The 18,356-nt window shown below is 37.6% G+C and overlaps 1 protein-coding gene and 1 long non-coding RNA gene across 14 annotated transcripts in view; both read left to right on the top strand.

Annotated features, from left to right (window-relative positions):
- Positions 1–18,356, top strand: part of NRG1 (neuregulin 1) — a 1,062,032-nt gene that overhangs the window by 85,217 nt on the left and 958,459 nt on the right. The window lies entirely within an intron of this gene.
- On the top strand, positions 260–4,359 carry LOC146395888 (uncharacterized). Its single transcript, XR_014829936.1, has 2 exons — positions 260–561; positions 1,801–4,359. It is a non-coding gene; the product is annotated as an uncharacterized LOC146395888 (long non-coding RNA).

The raw sequence follows: 18,356 nt of genomic DNA, 5'->3' as shown, positions 1-18,356 counted from the left end.
TTTATATTACAGAAAGGAATAGAAAAGAGAAAGCTTGTTCAAATCAAAACAGCCAAAGGAAGGGAATTGTGCTCATTATAATATATTTTTTTGAAATTGTTAATGCAATAAGTTTATTTTTATAGAATTACTGCAATTTTCAAAAATTTGCCCTTGGACTTTGTGTTTTATATATTTATCACAGTTGTAATGAAGAGATTTACATCAGAGAGGGGTTTTATACTTATTACACAGATAAAGTATAATCAAGAGGACTTTTTTTTTTTTTTTTTTTTTTTTAAAGGGAAGAACAAAGTACTAAGGAGAATCAATAAATTGCAGGGTTGATGATCACTCTATTTTACTACCTTTGTGTGAAAGACAGTAATGGCAAAGTCTGAAACAGGGTTTGGGGGTTACTACATATTTAAATCTTAACTGCATCTGCATCCTCCTTTATTGTAGGCCACAGAATGCTATGTCCAGCCTAAATTCCATTCTTAATGGTTCTGCATTAAAAGAGGTCTGGTTCACACAAATTGGAGGGTACAGCTTTGTGGTCACCTATTAATAAATGTCTGCGTAAGTAAATAAAAAAAATAACAAACTTTTACGTACCCAGTTTAGATGAGAGATACTAAAAGAAGCCATTAGCTGAGAAGCGTTAGGTCAGAAGAAATAGATTTTTTTTTTTTAAAAAAAGGACAACAACCAGGTGGCAACTAGTCTTTTGAAGTTCATTGGAAGCTGGCTGCTGTTTTGATGGTAATATAAAAATTTTAAGGGAAACATTTTTCTTTTCAAAATACTGTGTATTTTATTGAGATATAATTGATATATAACACTATATTTAGGTATACAACATAATGATTTAATATATGTACCTATTGCAAAATGATGACCACAATAAGTTTCAAAACAAAAAACTGAACTCATAGATAAGAGTTCAAAGGCAAACTTTTAACATGTAACTTAGGAAACTAAAAAATTCACATGCTTTAGAGTGCTTTGCTTTTAGTTGATCTAGAATGAGGTCTGGAAATCTGTATTTTTATAAAACTCCACTGGTATCTTAAATTCCAGGACAAAGTTTGAGGTAGATAGTATCATGTAGGAGGTTTATTGGGGAGTTTTCCAGGGAATAATACCAGTGGGAGGGAGAAGCATGCTTGGAAAGGAGGAAAGGCTGAAGCAGGAGTGGCCCACGAGGGTGGTCCTGAAACAAGGCAATGAGGACCTGCTACCTTTACATTGATGAGATATTGGATGAAGGCTGCACCAGGGATTATGGGTGGAAACTTGAGTGAGGCAGTTCTCCTCAACCGAAGTTCCCAGAGAGGGTCTGGCTATGCCTTGTCAATAGTCAACACTCCCAGTAACCAAAAGTCTCAGCACTTGAGTCCCAAAGGTGTTTCTGGGCAGCACATCACAGCATCCACTACAACAGATGAAAAGTCTAATTGGAAAATGACTGTCTAAGGAATTACTGGGAACAAGGTTTGGATGGCAGGGCAGGCAAGAAGCATTTGTCTATTTCTAAAACATTTGTCTATTTCTGACACATAGTGTCTACTATGTGTCAGATACTCGAGATCAAATCATGAAGAAATATGTTCCCTACATTCAAGTTGGCCACCTAAGTGGAAGCAGGCATTAAAACAAAGCGTAATTGCTCAAATGGGGGGGGGGGTATGTGCAAGCTTAAAGATGCTTTAAAAAGCATTAGTTCAGAAACAATGTTCTATTGATGCTGCTTATTTTTATCAGGTAGATGACAGCTTCCAAATCTAAGAGTCAATTTACATTTCTTTCCCTTCACAGATGTTTCCATGTCCTCAAATTTTTTATCATACTGTGATGAGGCAGCAAGAGTCTTTAAAAACAAATGCTCTGTTCTCCTGCAATCAAGCCATTTGCTGGTAATTAAACCATAAGTATGAAATGCCAAATAGAATAAACAATGGGTAGATACTGCTCCCCCCTCTTAATTCTTCCAAATAAATGACTGCAATTATGGCATATTTTCCTCTATAAAATGCATCAAAGTATAACCAAAACATCTCTTATTCTTTTACACTCCTTGAGGGGTCTATATCTAAAGTAATTAATATTCCTCCTTTCTGCCCCCAAATATTAATTTCTTTGATCACGTCATATTTTCTTTTCACTTTTGTCCAAAACTTTAGCAATTTTCAGGGAATTCCTGCAGTGTTATATGAACATAATGATAAGCAAAATAAGAAACGCGTTAATGTGGGAAACCCGGAAAGTTACTGGAATTAGTTAAGGGACACATGGCTGCTTGCTAGCTAAGTTCATAGCTTATGCCATTCAAATGTATGCCTTGTAAAAATTACACACTATTACAAGTCATGGACTTTAGGCTTGCTCACCAACTTATCAAAAGGGTAAAAGGTCAATGTCAATGTACTGTTTTAGACTAATTTTTCACAAATTCCATTGATTGAATTTAATTTATAATCCTTAATTCATAAAGGTGTAGAGTCATAAAACAATGAGTTGCTTAAACACCTGTTAGCATTTTCCAAGGTCTCAAAAAACCTTTTGGGGCTTTTGGTGAGCAAGAGAGAACTAGGAAACATAATATACTTATTTCTCAAAGGTCCATAGAGAGAAATTCATAGAATTGGAGGAGGCTTTAGGATTCATCTAGTTGGGGGGGGCTTTCAGTTTTGAGATAATAGAGTTTTCATTTAATAAAAGAACTTTAGTAAAGTGGTAGAGGTTTAATTATGCGTATATACTTCTTTAAAATAACGCATTTATATACATGCGTGGAATGGTGTTGAAGCAGTTGACTTTTCTGTGTCTATTTTGGGTAAAGGTCAGGAATAACAGTGTTGACATAAGTAAATACTAGGGTAGAAGGCAGGAATTTTAAATTTTAAAACAAACAAATTTCTTTTTCCATTTCATGCTGTTTTGCAAGAACATCATGTTGAAAATAAGTAAATTATGTTTTCTACCTTTGCAAAGTAGCATGTATTCTACACGTTCATGTGTAGGTCTTATTTGCTTTGGTAAATACAGATTTAGAAAGAGAAGAACATGATGAGATTGGACAAAATAGTGCAACGAAAATTTACCTTTGGAAAATAACTGGTAATTTTTAAAAATACTAAAAGTCCAATTCTTCTCTCTGAATATACCAGTGAATGTAAACAGGCTTTTGCTGGTCTCTAGTATAGATAAGATTGGAAAATGTGGTCTTTTCTGATACTCACTTCTTATCATTGAGGTAAAAGGTCCAGAAACAAGGTTTTTTTCCTAGGGATATATATATATATATTTTTTGGTATATATTTTTGCCCCATCGTTTTCTAAAATATATCTAAGGTACTTTACCATAATACAATGCCATATAAGAAGATTAACATAAAGCAGGATAAACAGAAAGCAAGGGTTTTAAAAATGAAGACAGAGCTTGAAGTTATGAGTTTATTTACTGAATGAGGGCTATGCATGTATTACATATTCTGATAGCCAACTTCAGAGAAGAAAAGTTATTTCAGTGTGCACAATATGAAAGCAAAATCAAGTCAGTTACTCTGGAAGAGCCTAAGTGAAACCAGAGAACAGTTTCCTTTTATCCAAAAGAGACTGTGTAGAGTGTAGGGTGAAATGTGAGGTAATAAAACCCTGTTTTATAGTATCTCTTGAGTAGTCAGATGATTTCAGGCCAAAGAGCAAATACAGTCAAAACATTTTTACTAGAAGGTAAGAGCAATCAGTCAGGAACAACATTCCTGTGGTTTGATGAATCCAAAGTTGGATTTCAGATTATCCAGGAATGGGGATCTGGATGGACTTTAGGCAAAGATCAGTGGTCATTTCTTTGTGTTTCTGATAACTGTTTAGGAGGTAGTGAAATCAAGTTTATGTTCCCTGTACAAGTGCCCAGAGTACCTCACTTCAGTGTTGTCAACAGAGTTTAGACTGACATACCTTTGTCACTGTCATTAAGATGGGGACAATGGTCACAGTTGGAGATGGGAAATCTAATGAGGGCCACTCATTGCATGTCTGAGACAGAGAGAGTGACCCTCATTTGGAAATTACAGATAATTATAGCTTAGAGATAATAATAGATGATTGTGTTTATATGCATATATACAAACATATGTATTTAGAATTTGGTAAATCTCAAGTCAGTGGTGAAAGATCAGTTGATAGATGGGCTTGAGAAAATTTGCTGTCAATGTGGCTAGAAATAAAGTTACATTCTATCTTACAAGATAGAGGATTAAAAATTCACATAGTAAAAGTATAAAAGTTTAGAAGGAAATATGATTTTATATAGTCTTGCAAAGAGGAAAGATTCTTAAAGCAAGCAGGAAACCCATATACCAAAAAAGAAAATTCTGAAATATTTGGGCAAAAACAAGAAATAAACCTGGATAAGGTGCATTTAGTAATGCATTTTAATTTGTAGTAACATTTAAAAGTCATTATAAGTAAAGTTAAGTGGGGACAAACTTGGAAAATGTTAAGCATGTAACAGACATGAACTGTGGTTTTTTTATGATTTTTATTTTTTCGTTATAGCTGGTTTACAGTGTTCTGTCAATTTTCTACTATATAGCTTGGTGACTCAGTTACACATACATGTATACATTCTTTTTTTTCACATTATCATGCTCCATCATATGTGACCAGACATAGTTTCCAGTGCTACATAGCAGGATCTCATTGCTAATCCATTCCAAAGGCAATAGTCTGTGGAGGAAAGGGAACCCTCCTGCACTGTTGGTGGGAATGTAAGCTGGTACAACCACTATGGAGAACAGTATAGAGGTACCTTAGAAAACTATACATAGAACTACCATATGACCCAGCAATCCACTCTTTGGCATATTTCCAGACAAAACTTTCCTTGAAAAATACACATGCACCTGCATATTCATTGCAGCACCATTCACAATAGCCAAGACATGGAATCAATGCACATGTCCACTGGTAGATGATTGGATTAGGGAGATGTATATATACACAATGGAATATTACTCAGCCATAAAAAGGACGAAATAATGCCATTTGCAGCAACATGGATGGAACTAGAGATTCTCATACTGAGTGAGGTAAGCCAGGAGGAGAAAGACAATTACCATATGATATCACTTATGTCTGGAATCTAATATACAGCACAAATGAACCTTTCCACAGAAATGAAAATCATGGATTTGGAGAATAGACTTGTGGCTGCCAAGGGGGAGGGAGCAGGATGGATGGGGTGCTTGGGGTTAATAGATGCAGACTATTGTCTTTGAACTGTGGTTTTTAAAGTGTGTTAACATAATAGTAGAGGAAAACAAGATGGAAAAATCAGTAAATAGAATTTTTTCTTAATGAATTCAAAGTAGTTTAAACAACTACTTTGCTCTTTTGAGAGATAGGACTTTACATAACATTTTAATGAATTCTAAATGCTGGAAAAGATGTAGAAAAACAGACCTCATTTCTGGAAAGCAGTTTGACCATTTGTATCATAAAACTGTAATGTTACATACGTGATGACTTAACAAATGAAATCTGAATTTCATATAGAAATCACACCTAAAAATATACCAGAAATAAAAGCAAAGAAAAAATCAAAGGGTGTTTACTGAAAAAAATTTTTTTTTTGCTATTTTTTTTTGTTTTGTTTTTTAGGGCCGTACCCATGGCATATGGAGGTTCCCAGGCTAGGGGTCTAAGCGGAGCTATAGCTGCTAGCATATGCCATAGCCACAGCAACATGGGATCCAAGCCACCTCTGCGACCTACACCACAGCTCACAGAATGCCAGATCCTTAACCCACTGAGCAAGGCCAGGTATCGAACCCTCAACCTCATGATTCCTAGTCAGATTGGTTTCTGCTGTGCCACAATGGGAACTCTGAAATTATTTTTTTTTGCTATTATTCTTATACCAAATTTTCGTGAAAAATTCACCTGTCCTACAGTAGAGCAGTGGTTAAACAATGCTGGTTCAGTAGCTCATGATGATATTGTGAAGGTGTATTATAGTTGTGTTTTCAAAGACTTATGACATGGGAAAATCCATGCCATGAAGTAAAATTTAAAAAGTAGGATACATAATTACATAATACATAAGTTTTCCAAAAACCAAAATATATGATAGATTCTTTTATGCACACAGCATATGCTCAGAGAGATGTAAGTATACAAAACACAAACACAGATTAATACTTGGGAGTCATATAGGATCTGTAGTTTTAAATATACTATGTAAAAATTTTCAGCATATATCAACAGTGTAACTGTGTTATGTTTTGTTTAAATATCTTTTTAAATATCTTTTAAATTAATCTACATATAGTAAGTAGACTCACAATGTTTTCCAGTGAGAGAAAAGCAGAAAAATTGTTTAGGGAAATTCTGACCCAAAATCCAGTTGGAAACTTTTCAGGCTCTTAATCGAAATGCAATTGCAATATTAAATAAGGGTTTGACCTGGAATTCCATCACATTGTTTATAAGACATGCAACTCATCTTGCCTAGAGGTGATATCTCCAAGGTGTAATTGTTGTGAAGAGTCAATAGGATATGGTAAACCATTTAGAATATGGTAGGTGCTCAGTAATCTTAGTTCCTTGTCCTCTTTTCCAAACACAGAGGTCAGATGTACAAACAATTATCTGTTGTTCTTAGTGTTATCTGGTGTTGAACCTTTTCCTACCTAAAGCCAGTGGGCTGTCCTTGGTGTTGAGAGAAGGGTGAGGCTATCTGGAGAGTGAATTACATAGGAGCCCTTTCTCAGGCCTCTCCAGGAGGAAGTACAGTGTATTTCTTCAGTTCATTGGTTGTTCACAAGTGACCCTGTTGTGATTGGCCAATACCCTTGCCTTACTAGTCTTTAATTTAAGCTCTGCTTCTAACTCTGGTTTAGATATTTTGCTCCTTGAAATCTTTAAAATTTTTAAAAAATAAAAATTTTTGTTAGAGTATAGTTGATTCACATTGTTGTCAATTTCAGCTGTATAGCATAGTGACCCAGTCATATTTGTCATATTATCTTTTTGTTGTATTATCTCCATCATGGTCTTTCCCAAGAGAATTGATACAGTTCCCTGTGCTGTACAATAGGACCCCATTGCTTATCCATTCTAAATGTAAAGTTTATATTTAGCAATCCCAACCTCCCTGTCCATCCCACTTCCTCCCCTCTCCCCTTTGGCAACCACAAGTCTGTTCTCTATATCCATGATCACTCCTTGAAATCTGATCAGATTGGTAGAGAGGAAAATCAGCAGGCATGCATATGATTTCAGATCTCAAATCTTGGGCCACTTATCCTAATTACCCTGTGTTCTAACAGCTACTGCAGACTCCATTCTGTACAAATGGGGAAAAGGTATATCAGTTGCCTTTATTTTAATCTACTTCCTTAAATCCTTTGAGAATCCTTATGAAATCCAGGGACTTCAGATGTTAAACAATACCTTGACTAACCTTGAGTAAGATTGAAACATTATAAGAAATCTGGCCATGCTCTTGGCTAGAGACTGTGGTTTGGAGTGTGAATTGCATGTGCCTATGGAGAGTGGACTTAACAACTTACCATTTGCTTCCTGACCCTTGGGAAGATTTCGAAGGGTTGCAGCTCTTTGTCATTTTTTTCCCCATCCCATCTCCAGAAAAGCACAGTGATTCTCTTGGTCAGAGTTAATAGTCAGTGGATGGATGTGAAGCCTTACCTGGTACATAGCAAACCCAATGGCCATTCCATACTCTTCCCTGTGCCCTATTTCTAGGAGTGAGCCCACCTGACACCTCTGCCAGCCTTTCTGTGGATAACAAGAGCTTCCCTGGGTGGGAACAGCTCTTTTGGCAGCCAGGAATTTCTCATTCAGACATCTATTCCTGCAGAGGTTATAGAATCACTTGTTTGCATCACTGGACATGGGAGAGGTGATCCGCAAGATCCTCTTACCCTTTGGGAACCTCACATTTCCTCTTTCACCTTTTCCCAGTCCCACCCATGTCACATCATTTTAAGTAAAGTGGGATAGATGATGAAGTCTTTGCTTGTGGGTTACCATATTGTGTTGGAGCTCTTGGACTCTGTGGGATCAAACTGAGTTGGCTTATCTGGACTTGAGCAATTTTGAAGCCCTTAAACAAGAAAATTTTATTCCCCGGAGGCTAGCATGTCTCAGAGGAGGTGTTTTGTGACAATAGGAAAGAGAAAAGGGACTTTGGCATAGACAAGCTCATTTGCTGATGGAGAGAGTTTTCAAGATGAAAATACTGAAGCATCGTTTATATTCTGTCACAGGGCGAAATTGGTTCCTGGCAATAGTGAGTCTGTATCCTACCCTCTCTTGGTTGTTTGAGATAAAATAATGACAATGACATAACTCTTAAGTTTTTTAATCATATGACTGACATATAGGAAATCATTTTGGCATTATATTTTAAAGGATTTGATTATAGAATAATTCTATAATGGATGCCATTTCTTTAAAAAATGGAAGCTTTGCTTTTAAAACTGCATTATGCATCTTAGGAATTAATAGATTTTTCTTCAATCTTGCTTAAATAATGATTACATATTCAAAATGTTGTGCTGTCCAGTTTTCCCTGATGATTGCAAATTCACTCACCTTCCTAGTGATCAGAGAGACAGGTAAATGTGTCGGCTGACAAATGCTATACCAGGATGGACCTGAGGTGTAGGAAGGAATCCTGACTTAGGTAACCACACCTTCCTCTTATCTTCTCTCATTTGTAAGCCTTCCTTATCTCATTGGTTGGTTTCCATTTCTTTGTATGACTATCCCTTTTCCCTGCTTCAGCCAATGTTGTTATTGTTCTAAGGATCCAGTGAATGTTAGCCAGTGTGTGATGTTAGCAGAGGTCTTGGAGGGCTCAACCACATATGTGTGCAGTGCTGGACACCTAGACGCAGGCTAAATGCTTCTTGAGCAAATTGGTAATGGCCTTCTGGAGAGGGTGCTCCACACCCATCTGTTACTCAGTTCAAGTGGGGGAAGTTTTCAGGTCAACTTTCAGGAACTGAGAATGATATAGAAGGATACCAGGGTTTAGATGGACTTTAAACTCAGTGTACAATGTATTCTGTCCACCCCCATGCTCCACACACCCACTGCTTATTCCTAAAACATACTTTTCTACCCTAAAGTGGTTCATGACACATTGTATGTTAGCAGTTTGGAGTCTAAAGATTTGAGGGGCATATTTAGTGCTGGTGAAAGTTATGTTTACTCTGCTACCTGAAACTTAAATTAGAACTTTACCTGTATAACAAAAAAGCCACTGACTTCTCTTGATATTAAATGTTCAGAATTTGAAGTAATGTACACTCTTTTTTTTTATTTGGACAATATGATTACACGTGAATAGTTAACAAAGAAAATTATAATCTGTAAATGGGACCCCAGTACAGTAGCCATTGAAATAATCAGGCTTTGTGCTTTGTTTTTGTTGATTGATTTTTGTTTAGTTCTTTGCAGTACAGCCTGTAGTTACAATTAAATGATGTAAAGCTCTCCATTTGCAAAGAAATAAAGCCATAAAAAGGAACAAAATAATGCCATTTGCAGCAACACGGATGGAACTAGAGACTCTAATCCAGAGTGAAGTAAGTCAGAACGAGAAAGACAAATACCGTATGATATCGCTTATATCTGGAATCTAATATACGGCACAAAGGAACCTTTCCACAAAACAGATGATGTTCTTTTTAACTTCTGTAACTTGCTTCCCACCCATTTTCCCCGACCCCAGAAACCTCCAGTTTCCCAGTAGGTCAGGCTTATGACTTTGGGATCAAATCTGCTTGTGTCCTTTTCTCATACCTTGAGTCCAGTTCAAAAGAAATTAATAGGATGGATTGATCCAGAATTTATTACTATTTCATACCACTTTAATTGCTACCATCTGCCAGTTTTCTCCTGGATTATTACAAGAACCTCCTATCTCACCTTTATGCACCTTTACACACTATACTGTTTAGCCAGGCTGACCTTTTCAAACCGTAGTCAAATCATGTAACTCTTTCTCCTCGAACCTTCAATGATTGCTGACCTCACTCAGTATCAGTTCTCAAGGTTCTTACCATGACTGATAATGTCCTTTATCATTTGACCTCTTGTTGCCCTCGGGCCTCGTTTCCTTCCCCTCTTAACAGCCCACTGTGCCCCAGACACTGGAGCGTCCTTGCCTTTCCTGAGGTACACTTAAGACCCTTGGGCTAGCTGCTTCCTGGGCTAGAATATCTGCATGGCTGGATCTCTTTCTTTCTTTAGGGTTCTATTCGAATACCACCTTCTGGGGTTCCTGTTGTGGCTCAGCAGAAGCAAATCTGACCAGTATCCAGGAGCATGCAGGTTCAGTCCCTGGCCTTGCTCAGTGGGTTAAGGATCCGGCATTACCATGCACTGTGGTGTAGCTTGCAGATGTGGCTCAGATCTGGCATTGCTGTGGCTGTGGCATAGGCTGGTGGCTACCGCTCCAATTTGACCCCTATCCTGGGAACCTCCATGTGCTGTGGATGCGCCTCTAAAAAAGGACAAAAACAAAACAACAACAAAAACCAATACCACCACCTCAGCAAGACCTTCCTTGGCTACCCTGCCTGAACTAGAATCTGATATGGCACACCCAGAAACTTCTGGTTTTACCCTGCTCTTTCCCATAAGCTACCTCATAGTAGAGATGTTTCCCATCCTTGATACCTAAATCTACGCCCCCACACCTATGATGTGACTGCCACACTGGAGCTGCTTCGTGATTATGTTTTGAATTCATTCCTCAATCTTCTCTCAGAGGGTAGTGGACCAAACTTTGAACAGGGGGCCACCAAAGCTTAGTTCTCATGTAGTTCTGCCACTGACTGCATATAATTCCCTTTCTAGATGTTCAACTTGTCTGAGTCTCAGATTCCTTGAATATAGTGGATGGAATTAGATAATTTCAAAGGTTTCCTCTTGCTCTAAAAATACTCCATGCAAAGCAAACACTTCTACAAATATGTAAAGGAGATTTATATTTTTTATACAAGGCCAGTTTCCCACTAATAAGACTTATGGAGATAGGCAGTGGTCACCCTTGGTCATACATAGGCTACCTCCTCATCCACAATATCACTAGTCCTAGTTCTGGTTAATGCCTTGCTCTTAGGCTTATTGTGAATAGCATGTGAGAGACACTTAGTTGAGGCTGGATGGATACATGGTTTGGGTTCTGCCTGTCTTCTCTGGCTTCTCAGACTTCTTTCTTAGCTAGGACTGTTCCAAAGAATCCCTCTAGTCTTCTAGGAAAGATAACAAATTGATTAGACTTGAAACTTGGCATTATCTCAGTTTAAAAAAAAATTTTTTTTTGTTATTTCCCCAATACATTTTTTTTTTTCCTACTGTAAAGCATGGTGACCTAGTTACACATACATGTATACATTCTTTTTTCTCTCATTATCATGCTCCATCATAAGTGACTAGACATAGTTCCCAGTGCTACACAGCAGGATCTTGTTGCTAATCCATTCCAAAAGCAATAGTTTGCGTCTATTAACCCCAAGCTCCCAATCCCACTCCCCGTTCCCCCTTGGCAACCACAAGTCAATTCTCCAAGTCCATGATTTTCTTTTCTGTGGAGAGGTTCATTTGTGCTGTGTATTAGATTCCAGCTACAGGTGATATCGCATGGTATTTGTTTTTCTCTTTCTGACTTCCTTCACTCAGTATGAGTTTCTAATTCCATCCATGTTGCTGCAAATGGCATTATTTTGTTCTTTTTTATGGCTAAGTAGTATTCCATTGTGTATCTGTGAGCTTGGAAGTGGGATGGGGCAAAAGGGATTTGATACACTTCCCCCAGTTTTTTTCTTGGTTTCTTTCCATTCATCCTTCCAAGCTCACCTCTAGGAATTCTTCCTTAATACAAGGTAGTGTTATGTGCTGCCTCTTATATGATTACATAGGACCCTGTTTTCCTCAATTACTGTACATTTTTTGTAATTTATTAAAATTTTTTTATTAAAGTGTAGTTGATTTACATTACTTCAATTACTGCCATACAGTAAAGTGACCCAGTCATATATGTGTATATATATGTATATGTGTATATATATGTACATATGTGCATTTTTTCATAGTATGTTCTACCACAAGATATTGGACATAGATCCCTGTGCTCTGCAGTAGGACCTCATTGTTTATGCATTCTAAATGTAATAGTTTGCATCTACCAACCCCAAGTCCCTGTCCATCCCCCTCCTTCCTTCCTCTCTCCCCACTAGCAACCACAACTCTCCTCTCTGTGTCCATGATCTAGTTCCATTTGTAGATAGGATCATTTGTGCCATATTTCTTTTTAACTTTCCTGCATTACCTACCTGTTTTCTCTGGAGCTGGAGGCCATGTCTCCCCTGCTTGTCTTTGCACATCTAGAACCGAGAATGGGGCCTGACACTTACCAGGGACATAATAAAGGTTTGCTTAATGAATAGTGAGTGAGTGAATGGATGACTTCAGGACAGAATCCTTGGCACTGCTCGCCTATCTAGCATGTCTCTCTTGGGATAGATTATCTTCCATATATGATTAAAAAAAAAAAAGGTCTCTTTCTCTTGGATAAATCATGTCATAGGACACCTATCAGAATTTGGGGGTTAAATCACTGTTTTAGGACAATGCTATCTTGGATATTAGGAGGTTGTGTGATTTCATTCTCATAGACTATCTTCTAACGATGCCTTGGGAAAATGTTCAAGTCCATCTATGGAATCTAGTCCTCTGAGATTTGAGTTAAAGTTTCAATATGTTTGGAAAACATTGCTTATTATCCTTTGCCCTGGGAATTTTTTAACAGATGTTAGCATATTGAAGACACTGGGTCTTTCAGTAAAGAACTTCATCTTTTTAAAGCCAGGATTTCTCAATCATTTTTTGACCTAGAAATATTATTCAGCATTCTACATGTAAACCTCCTAGTGAACTAGTATTCTGTGGGACGTGGTTTAGGACATATAGACGTATGCAAATAGGGGCATTTGATGAGTTTTAAGTTAGAGAATAACAGCCCTGCAGGAGGGGTAGGATGTATATGAAAGGGGGGGACAACCGTTAGAGAGGCTATTTCAGAATCTAGATGGAAGAGAATGAGGCCTATAACTGCAGATCACATAGCGGCAATGAGGGATGAAAACATTTGTGCAGGAAATTGATCTCTTTGCTGAATAACCTTTTATGAGAATAACTGTGGTGGTCAGTGACTTGGTGCTTTACTTCATATGAGGTTCAAGGGGAGGAGCTGGTCTTTATTATTAGGCCAGCATGGTTCCTTAAATAGCCAAGCATCTATCATTTTTGATGTGTCTGTGATGCCCAGCTGTACTTACATTTATGTTAAAACTCAAGGTATTTTCAGCCAATCATAACTATTCCAAAGCATTCATTGATTTTTTTAAAAACTAGATTTTTGAACTATGATAATATGCAAATGCCTATTCCTAGGCTTTTCCTTCTAGGTCTTTTCCTGATATATATGTGTGTGTGTATAGTTGACCCTTGATCAATAGAGGGACTAGGAATCACACTCCACCCCCCATGTGCAGTTGAAAATCTGTGTGTAACTTGATAGTCAGCCCTCTGTATTCATGGTTCTGCATCTTGGATTTCAACAGCTGTGGGTCCTGTTGTACTGTAGCATGTATTTATTGGAAAAAAAAATCCATGTGTAAGTGGACCTACGCAGTTCCAACCCATGTTGCTCAAAGGGCAACTGTATTCATCTTCTCAGGCTGCTGTCACAAAGTGCTACAAACTGGGTGGCTTAAAACAACCAGAATTTATTCTTTCACAGATAGAGTCTAGAAGTCTGAAATCAAGGTGCCATCAGGGCCATACTCCCTCTGAGATTTTGGATAGAATCCTCCTTTGCCTCTCCTGAGCTTCTGGCTGTGGCCATCAAGCCTTGGTGTTCCTTGCTCCTATATTGCTCCAGTCTCTGCCTGTGTCATCACCTGGTGTTCTCCCTGTGTGTCTCTGTGTTTAAATTTCTCTTTTTATAAGAACCTTAGTCGTCCTGGATTAAAGATCTACCATCTTCCAGTATGATCCGATCTTAACTAATTACACCTGCAATGAACCATTTCCAAATAAGGTCAGGTCACATTCTGAGGTTCTGGGAGTTAGGGCTTCAACATGTTTTTTGGGGGACACATCTTAACCCCTAAAAGTGTGTGTGTGTGTAATATATACAAACACATATGTAAAGAAGTTAGTCTTCCCAGTTTTACTAGTTTTATGCTATTTTTAGCCTTTCTCTGCAGATGATGGACAAAGCCAGGTCTGCTAAGGTAGTAGAATTTGTAGTGGCTGCTCTTTATCCTGCAAACCAATTATTGGGGCCACAAAAATATTTTCATTCATAACACATTGTCTTACATTGGAATTTGTGATGCAACACTAAATTTAAAAGGTGATTCTGATTGAGTTCTTCTTCGTCTGTCATTTCTTTACATTTTATACTTCAGCACTCCTCCCTTTGTTCTGATCTAGATGTATTTTCTTTCAGGTTGTTTGACTAAGCCCTTTGGAGCTAATTTTATTATTTTTTTTTGATGGTGGGAGGCTAGGCAGTGTGGCCTTTCTGAAAACCAAGCTGTACTGATTTCTCTAGGTTCATAAATATTAATAATGTGCTACTATGCTTCTGTGTGCTAAAACATTGTTGTAGAGATTGTACAAGAAAGCCATTTTATAATTTCATGCAGACCTAGAATAGTAAGAAAATGGGGCAGTGACATTTGGGGGGAGCATAATATCTAAATGTTAATATTATACACTGCTTACTAAGAATGCGAATTTCTCTTCTTTGATGCTAATACTGCCACTTGCATGAGAGTGTTTTCTCTTTCAACTTACACTTTATTCCTTTTAGCTGCTTTGTTCTTTTATAATACAGTTAGAAAAGAGCTCTATTTTGAATAAAAGACTTGGGATTGCTTAGTGTGGTTGTTACTCAGCTTTCTTCAACCTTTTTGATGCAAATTCCAATTCAGAATGAGAAGACTTGGACACTTGCTTTCTGAGCCACTCTATATGACCAGGCTATCATTCTTAAGAAATGGATTGAACCTTCTTAGTAGCATCTCATAAAATATTTAGTTAGCTATAAATGTTTAAGGCTGTTGCAGCTGAAATCATTTGCCATGTGGGGAAAAAAATGAGGCTCTTTCCTGTTAAGTGTTTTGTTTTCTCATCTATTCTTTTATTTATTAGGCAATGTAAACCCACTTAACTACTTGTGCTATTAAGATGAACACCAAACCTATACACACAGGACTGAATAGAGAAGAAGTAGAGGAGTGCTTGAGATGCTTTAATTTTATGAAAAGTATATGCTTTAATGTGATTTTTGATTTTATATATTTTACTTTACTTTGGAGTGCCTATTTTAATTGCATCTATAGCAGACAGCATCCTGTCGTTACTCTCTAAAGGGATTTATCAAGTTAAGGCTTCCATGGTCTTATGTTACAAGTAATTAGAGAAGTATCTTGGTTGATACACAGGCCAGAGCTAAAAGGATGGTTCAGTGATGTTTGCTGCAATTCTTACTATTTTTAAATATAAAAAAAAGATGAAGAAAGAAGACAATGCTTAGATAGATTGCTAGCGACCTTTTACGTTGCTGATAAAACTTCCTACAGTTGCCAATTTGCAAATAACTCTTCTTTCTCCATGAGGGTGACTTGGAATTTTGTGTGTATATTTGTGTGAAAGAGAGAGAGAAAGAAAAAAGGGAGGAAGGAAGGAAAGAAGGAAGGGCAGAACAAAGGCCTTGAGGTTAGTGAGTATAAAAGAGAGAATGGTAAGTGAGGTCCAAGGACTCTTGAGAGTATATGGTTCGGAGTTGAAGGTCAAGATAAGGATTCTGGATGTTACTCTTAGTGAGATGGGAAGTATTTTGTAAATGATGCTGAGACTGTTAGGGGAGAAATTGAAAGTAGGGAGACAAACAGGGAAACGGAGACTAGTTAGGAAACTGTTACACAAGTTCAGTCCTCTGATAATGACTTGGTCTACAGTGATGGCAGTGGAAGGGTTGAAAAATGGTCAGATTCCAATTGACCGAGGATAGTGAGAAAAAGCCTCAAGGATGACTTCAAGGGTGTTCACTTGTACACCTGAAGGGGTAGGCTTTTCTTCAGCAATAGGAAGCCTGGAGGAGGGGCAGGGTTGGGAAATTTCCTACAACTCTTGCCTTGCCTACTTTTCTCTGATTGTATTATTTCCTTTTCTCTTTCTAGAACATACTAGGCATGCTCCCACCTCAGGGCCCTTGCACTTTTTTTTTTTTTCTTTTTTAGGCTGCACCCATGGCATATGGGAGTTCCCAGACCTAGGGGTCGATTTGGAGCTAAAGTTGCCAGCCTACACCATAGCCACAACAACGTGGGATCTGAGCCATGTCTGTGACCTGCACCACAGCTCACAGCAACGCTGGATCCTCCACCCACTGAGCAAGGCCAGGGATTGAACCCACATCCTCATGGATACTAGTTGGATTCATTTCAGTGAGCCATGTTGGGAATTCCCAGGGCCTTTGCACATTGTCTTCCTTAGTTCTGGAAAGCTCTCAACTCAGATATCCACTTTGTCCCTTTCTCACTTCCATCAGAGCTCTGAGGTGTCTTTCTTAGAGATGACATCCCTGCCCCCACTTTCTGCTTCCATTTGTGCTCTCTGTCCCCTCTCCCTGCCTCTAAACACATCTGCAGCATTCTTCTCTCTATGTACCAGTCATATATTTTACTTAGTGTATTCTAGATTCTCCTACTAGACTGTCAGATATCTTTGTCTATTTTATTTGTTGATCTCTCTTTAACACCTGAAAGACTGCTTAGCAGTAAATGAATATATTTCCTATTTGGTCAGAAATGAGAAACGAGGCATTCAAAGTGTAAATAAAAAAAAAATGGATTCACTTGAATGCATAAAATTTATTAACTTTTTTAATGAAAAAACTCAATAAAGCAACTGAGAAGATAGCCACAAAAAAAAAGAGAGGAGAAATGTGGAGTATATTTAACTTACAAAGGTTTACTAACCAGAATACATAAAGAACTTCTAAAAAGTCAATGAAGGAATAACAGTAGCAAAATGCAAAAATGATTACAACAGATAGTGTTCAGAAAATGTATTCTGGTGGCCAATAAACATGGAAAGATGTTCAATATTAGTAATCAGGTAGATGAGATTGGTTCTTAATATTATACAAAATATAAAATTATAGTAATTTCAGCAATATGAGAAGCAAGACTGCTTTGGAAATATACATCCATTTTGGAAGTAATTTGGCATTAGCTATAAAAATTTAAAGATATGCATGTTTACAGATTAGCAATACAATATGTATTTCTAAATATTTCTGTGCATGTTTATCTTATCTATCTATGTATAGAAAGAGAAATAGAAGCTCCTGTATATTTTTACCAGGAATAATGTACAAGAATATTCCTAGAGTGAGTGTAATGCAGAAAAACTGGGAAAACAGAAATGTGCATCAACACATTTCTGGATGGGGGGGGATAGAACTATACAGCTGTTAAAATAAGTGAAATGCAGTGATACTCATCAGCATGGGTGGATTTCAAAACCAAAATGCTCAGAGAAAAAAAGGTAGCAAAAACATTTATATAAATTTTTTCATTTAGAGGAGGTCAAAATTCATCAATAGGTAGTGTTGACATGCAGTCATGATGGTTAAATTTAGAGATTACTGGGAGGGTGATTAAAACATTCAGAATGATGATCACTATAGAGAGAAGGAGGGAAGGCGACATGATGGCGGAAGATCATGCTTGGTATCTTCAAATCATATTTCATGGTAGAAACATGACTGTTATTTAAGTTGTACGTAATTTTTTTTGGTCTTTTTAGAGCTATACCCGAGGCATATGGAGGTTCCCAGGCTAGGGGTCAAATCAGCTACAGCTGCCAGTCTGCGCCACAGCCACAGCAACGCAGGATCCAAGCTGCATCTGTGACCTACACCACAGATCACGGCAACACCGGATCCTTAACCCATTGAGCAAGGCTAGGGATCCAACCCGTGTCCTCATGGTTACTAGTGGGGTTTGTTACTGCTGATCCACAATGGGAACTCCAAGTTGTACATAAATTTTAATATTTTTAAGCATGGTTTGTATTAAAATTTAAGAAATGTATAAATAGAGGAAAATAGGAATAAGGTGGAGCCAGCAAATATAGACAGTGCTTTTGAAGAATTTCACTGTAAAAGGTGTCACTGTCTGCTGAAAATGTTCTCTTCTCTGTTAATGTTGGGTTAGGTTCCCCCTCTTTCTAGGATGTGATGAACCTTC

Source organism: Sus scrofa, chromosome 15 (assembly GCF_054392235.1).
Source record: "Sus scrofa isolate SSC_HxYL_T2T_F1_AM1 chromosome 15, Sscrofa_HxYL_maternal_Yorkshire_Landrace_v2.0, whole genome shotgun sequence".
NCBI lineage: Eukaryota > Metazoa > Chordata > Mammalia > Artiodactyla > Suidae > Sus > Sus scrofa.
Note: the sequence above shows the minus strand (reverse complement) of the source record. Positions and strands in the feature narration are given on the sequence as shown.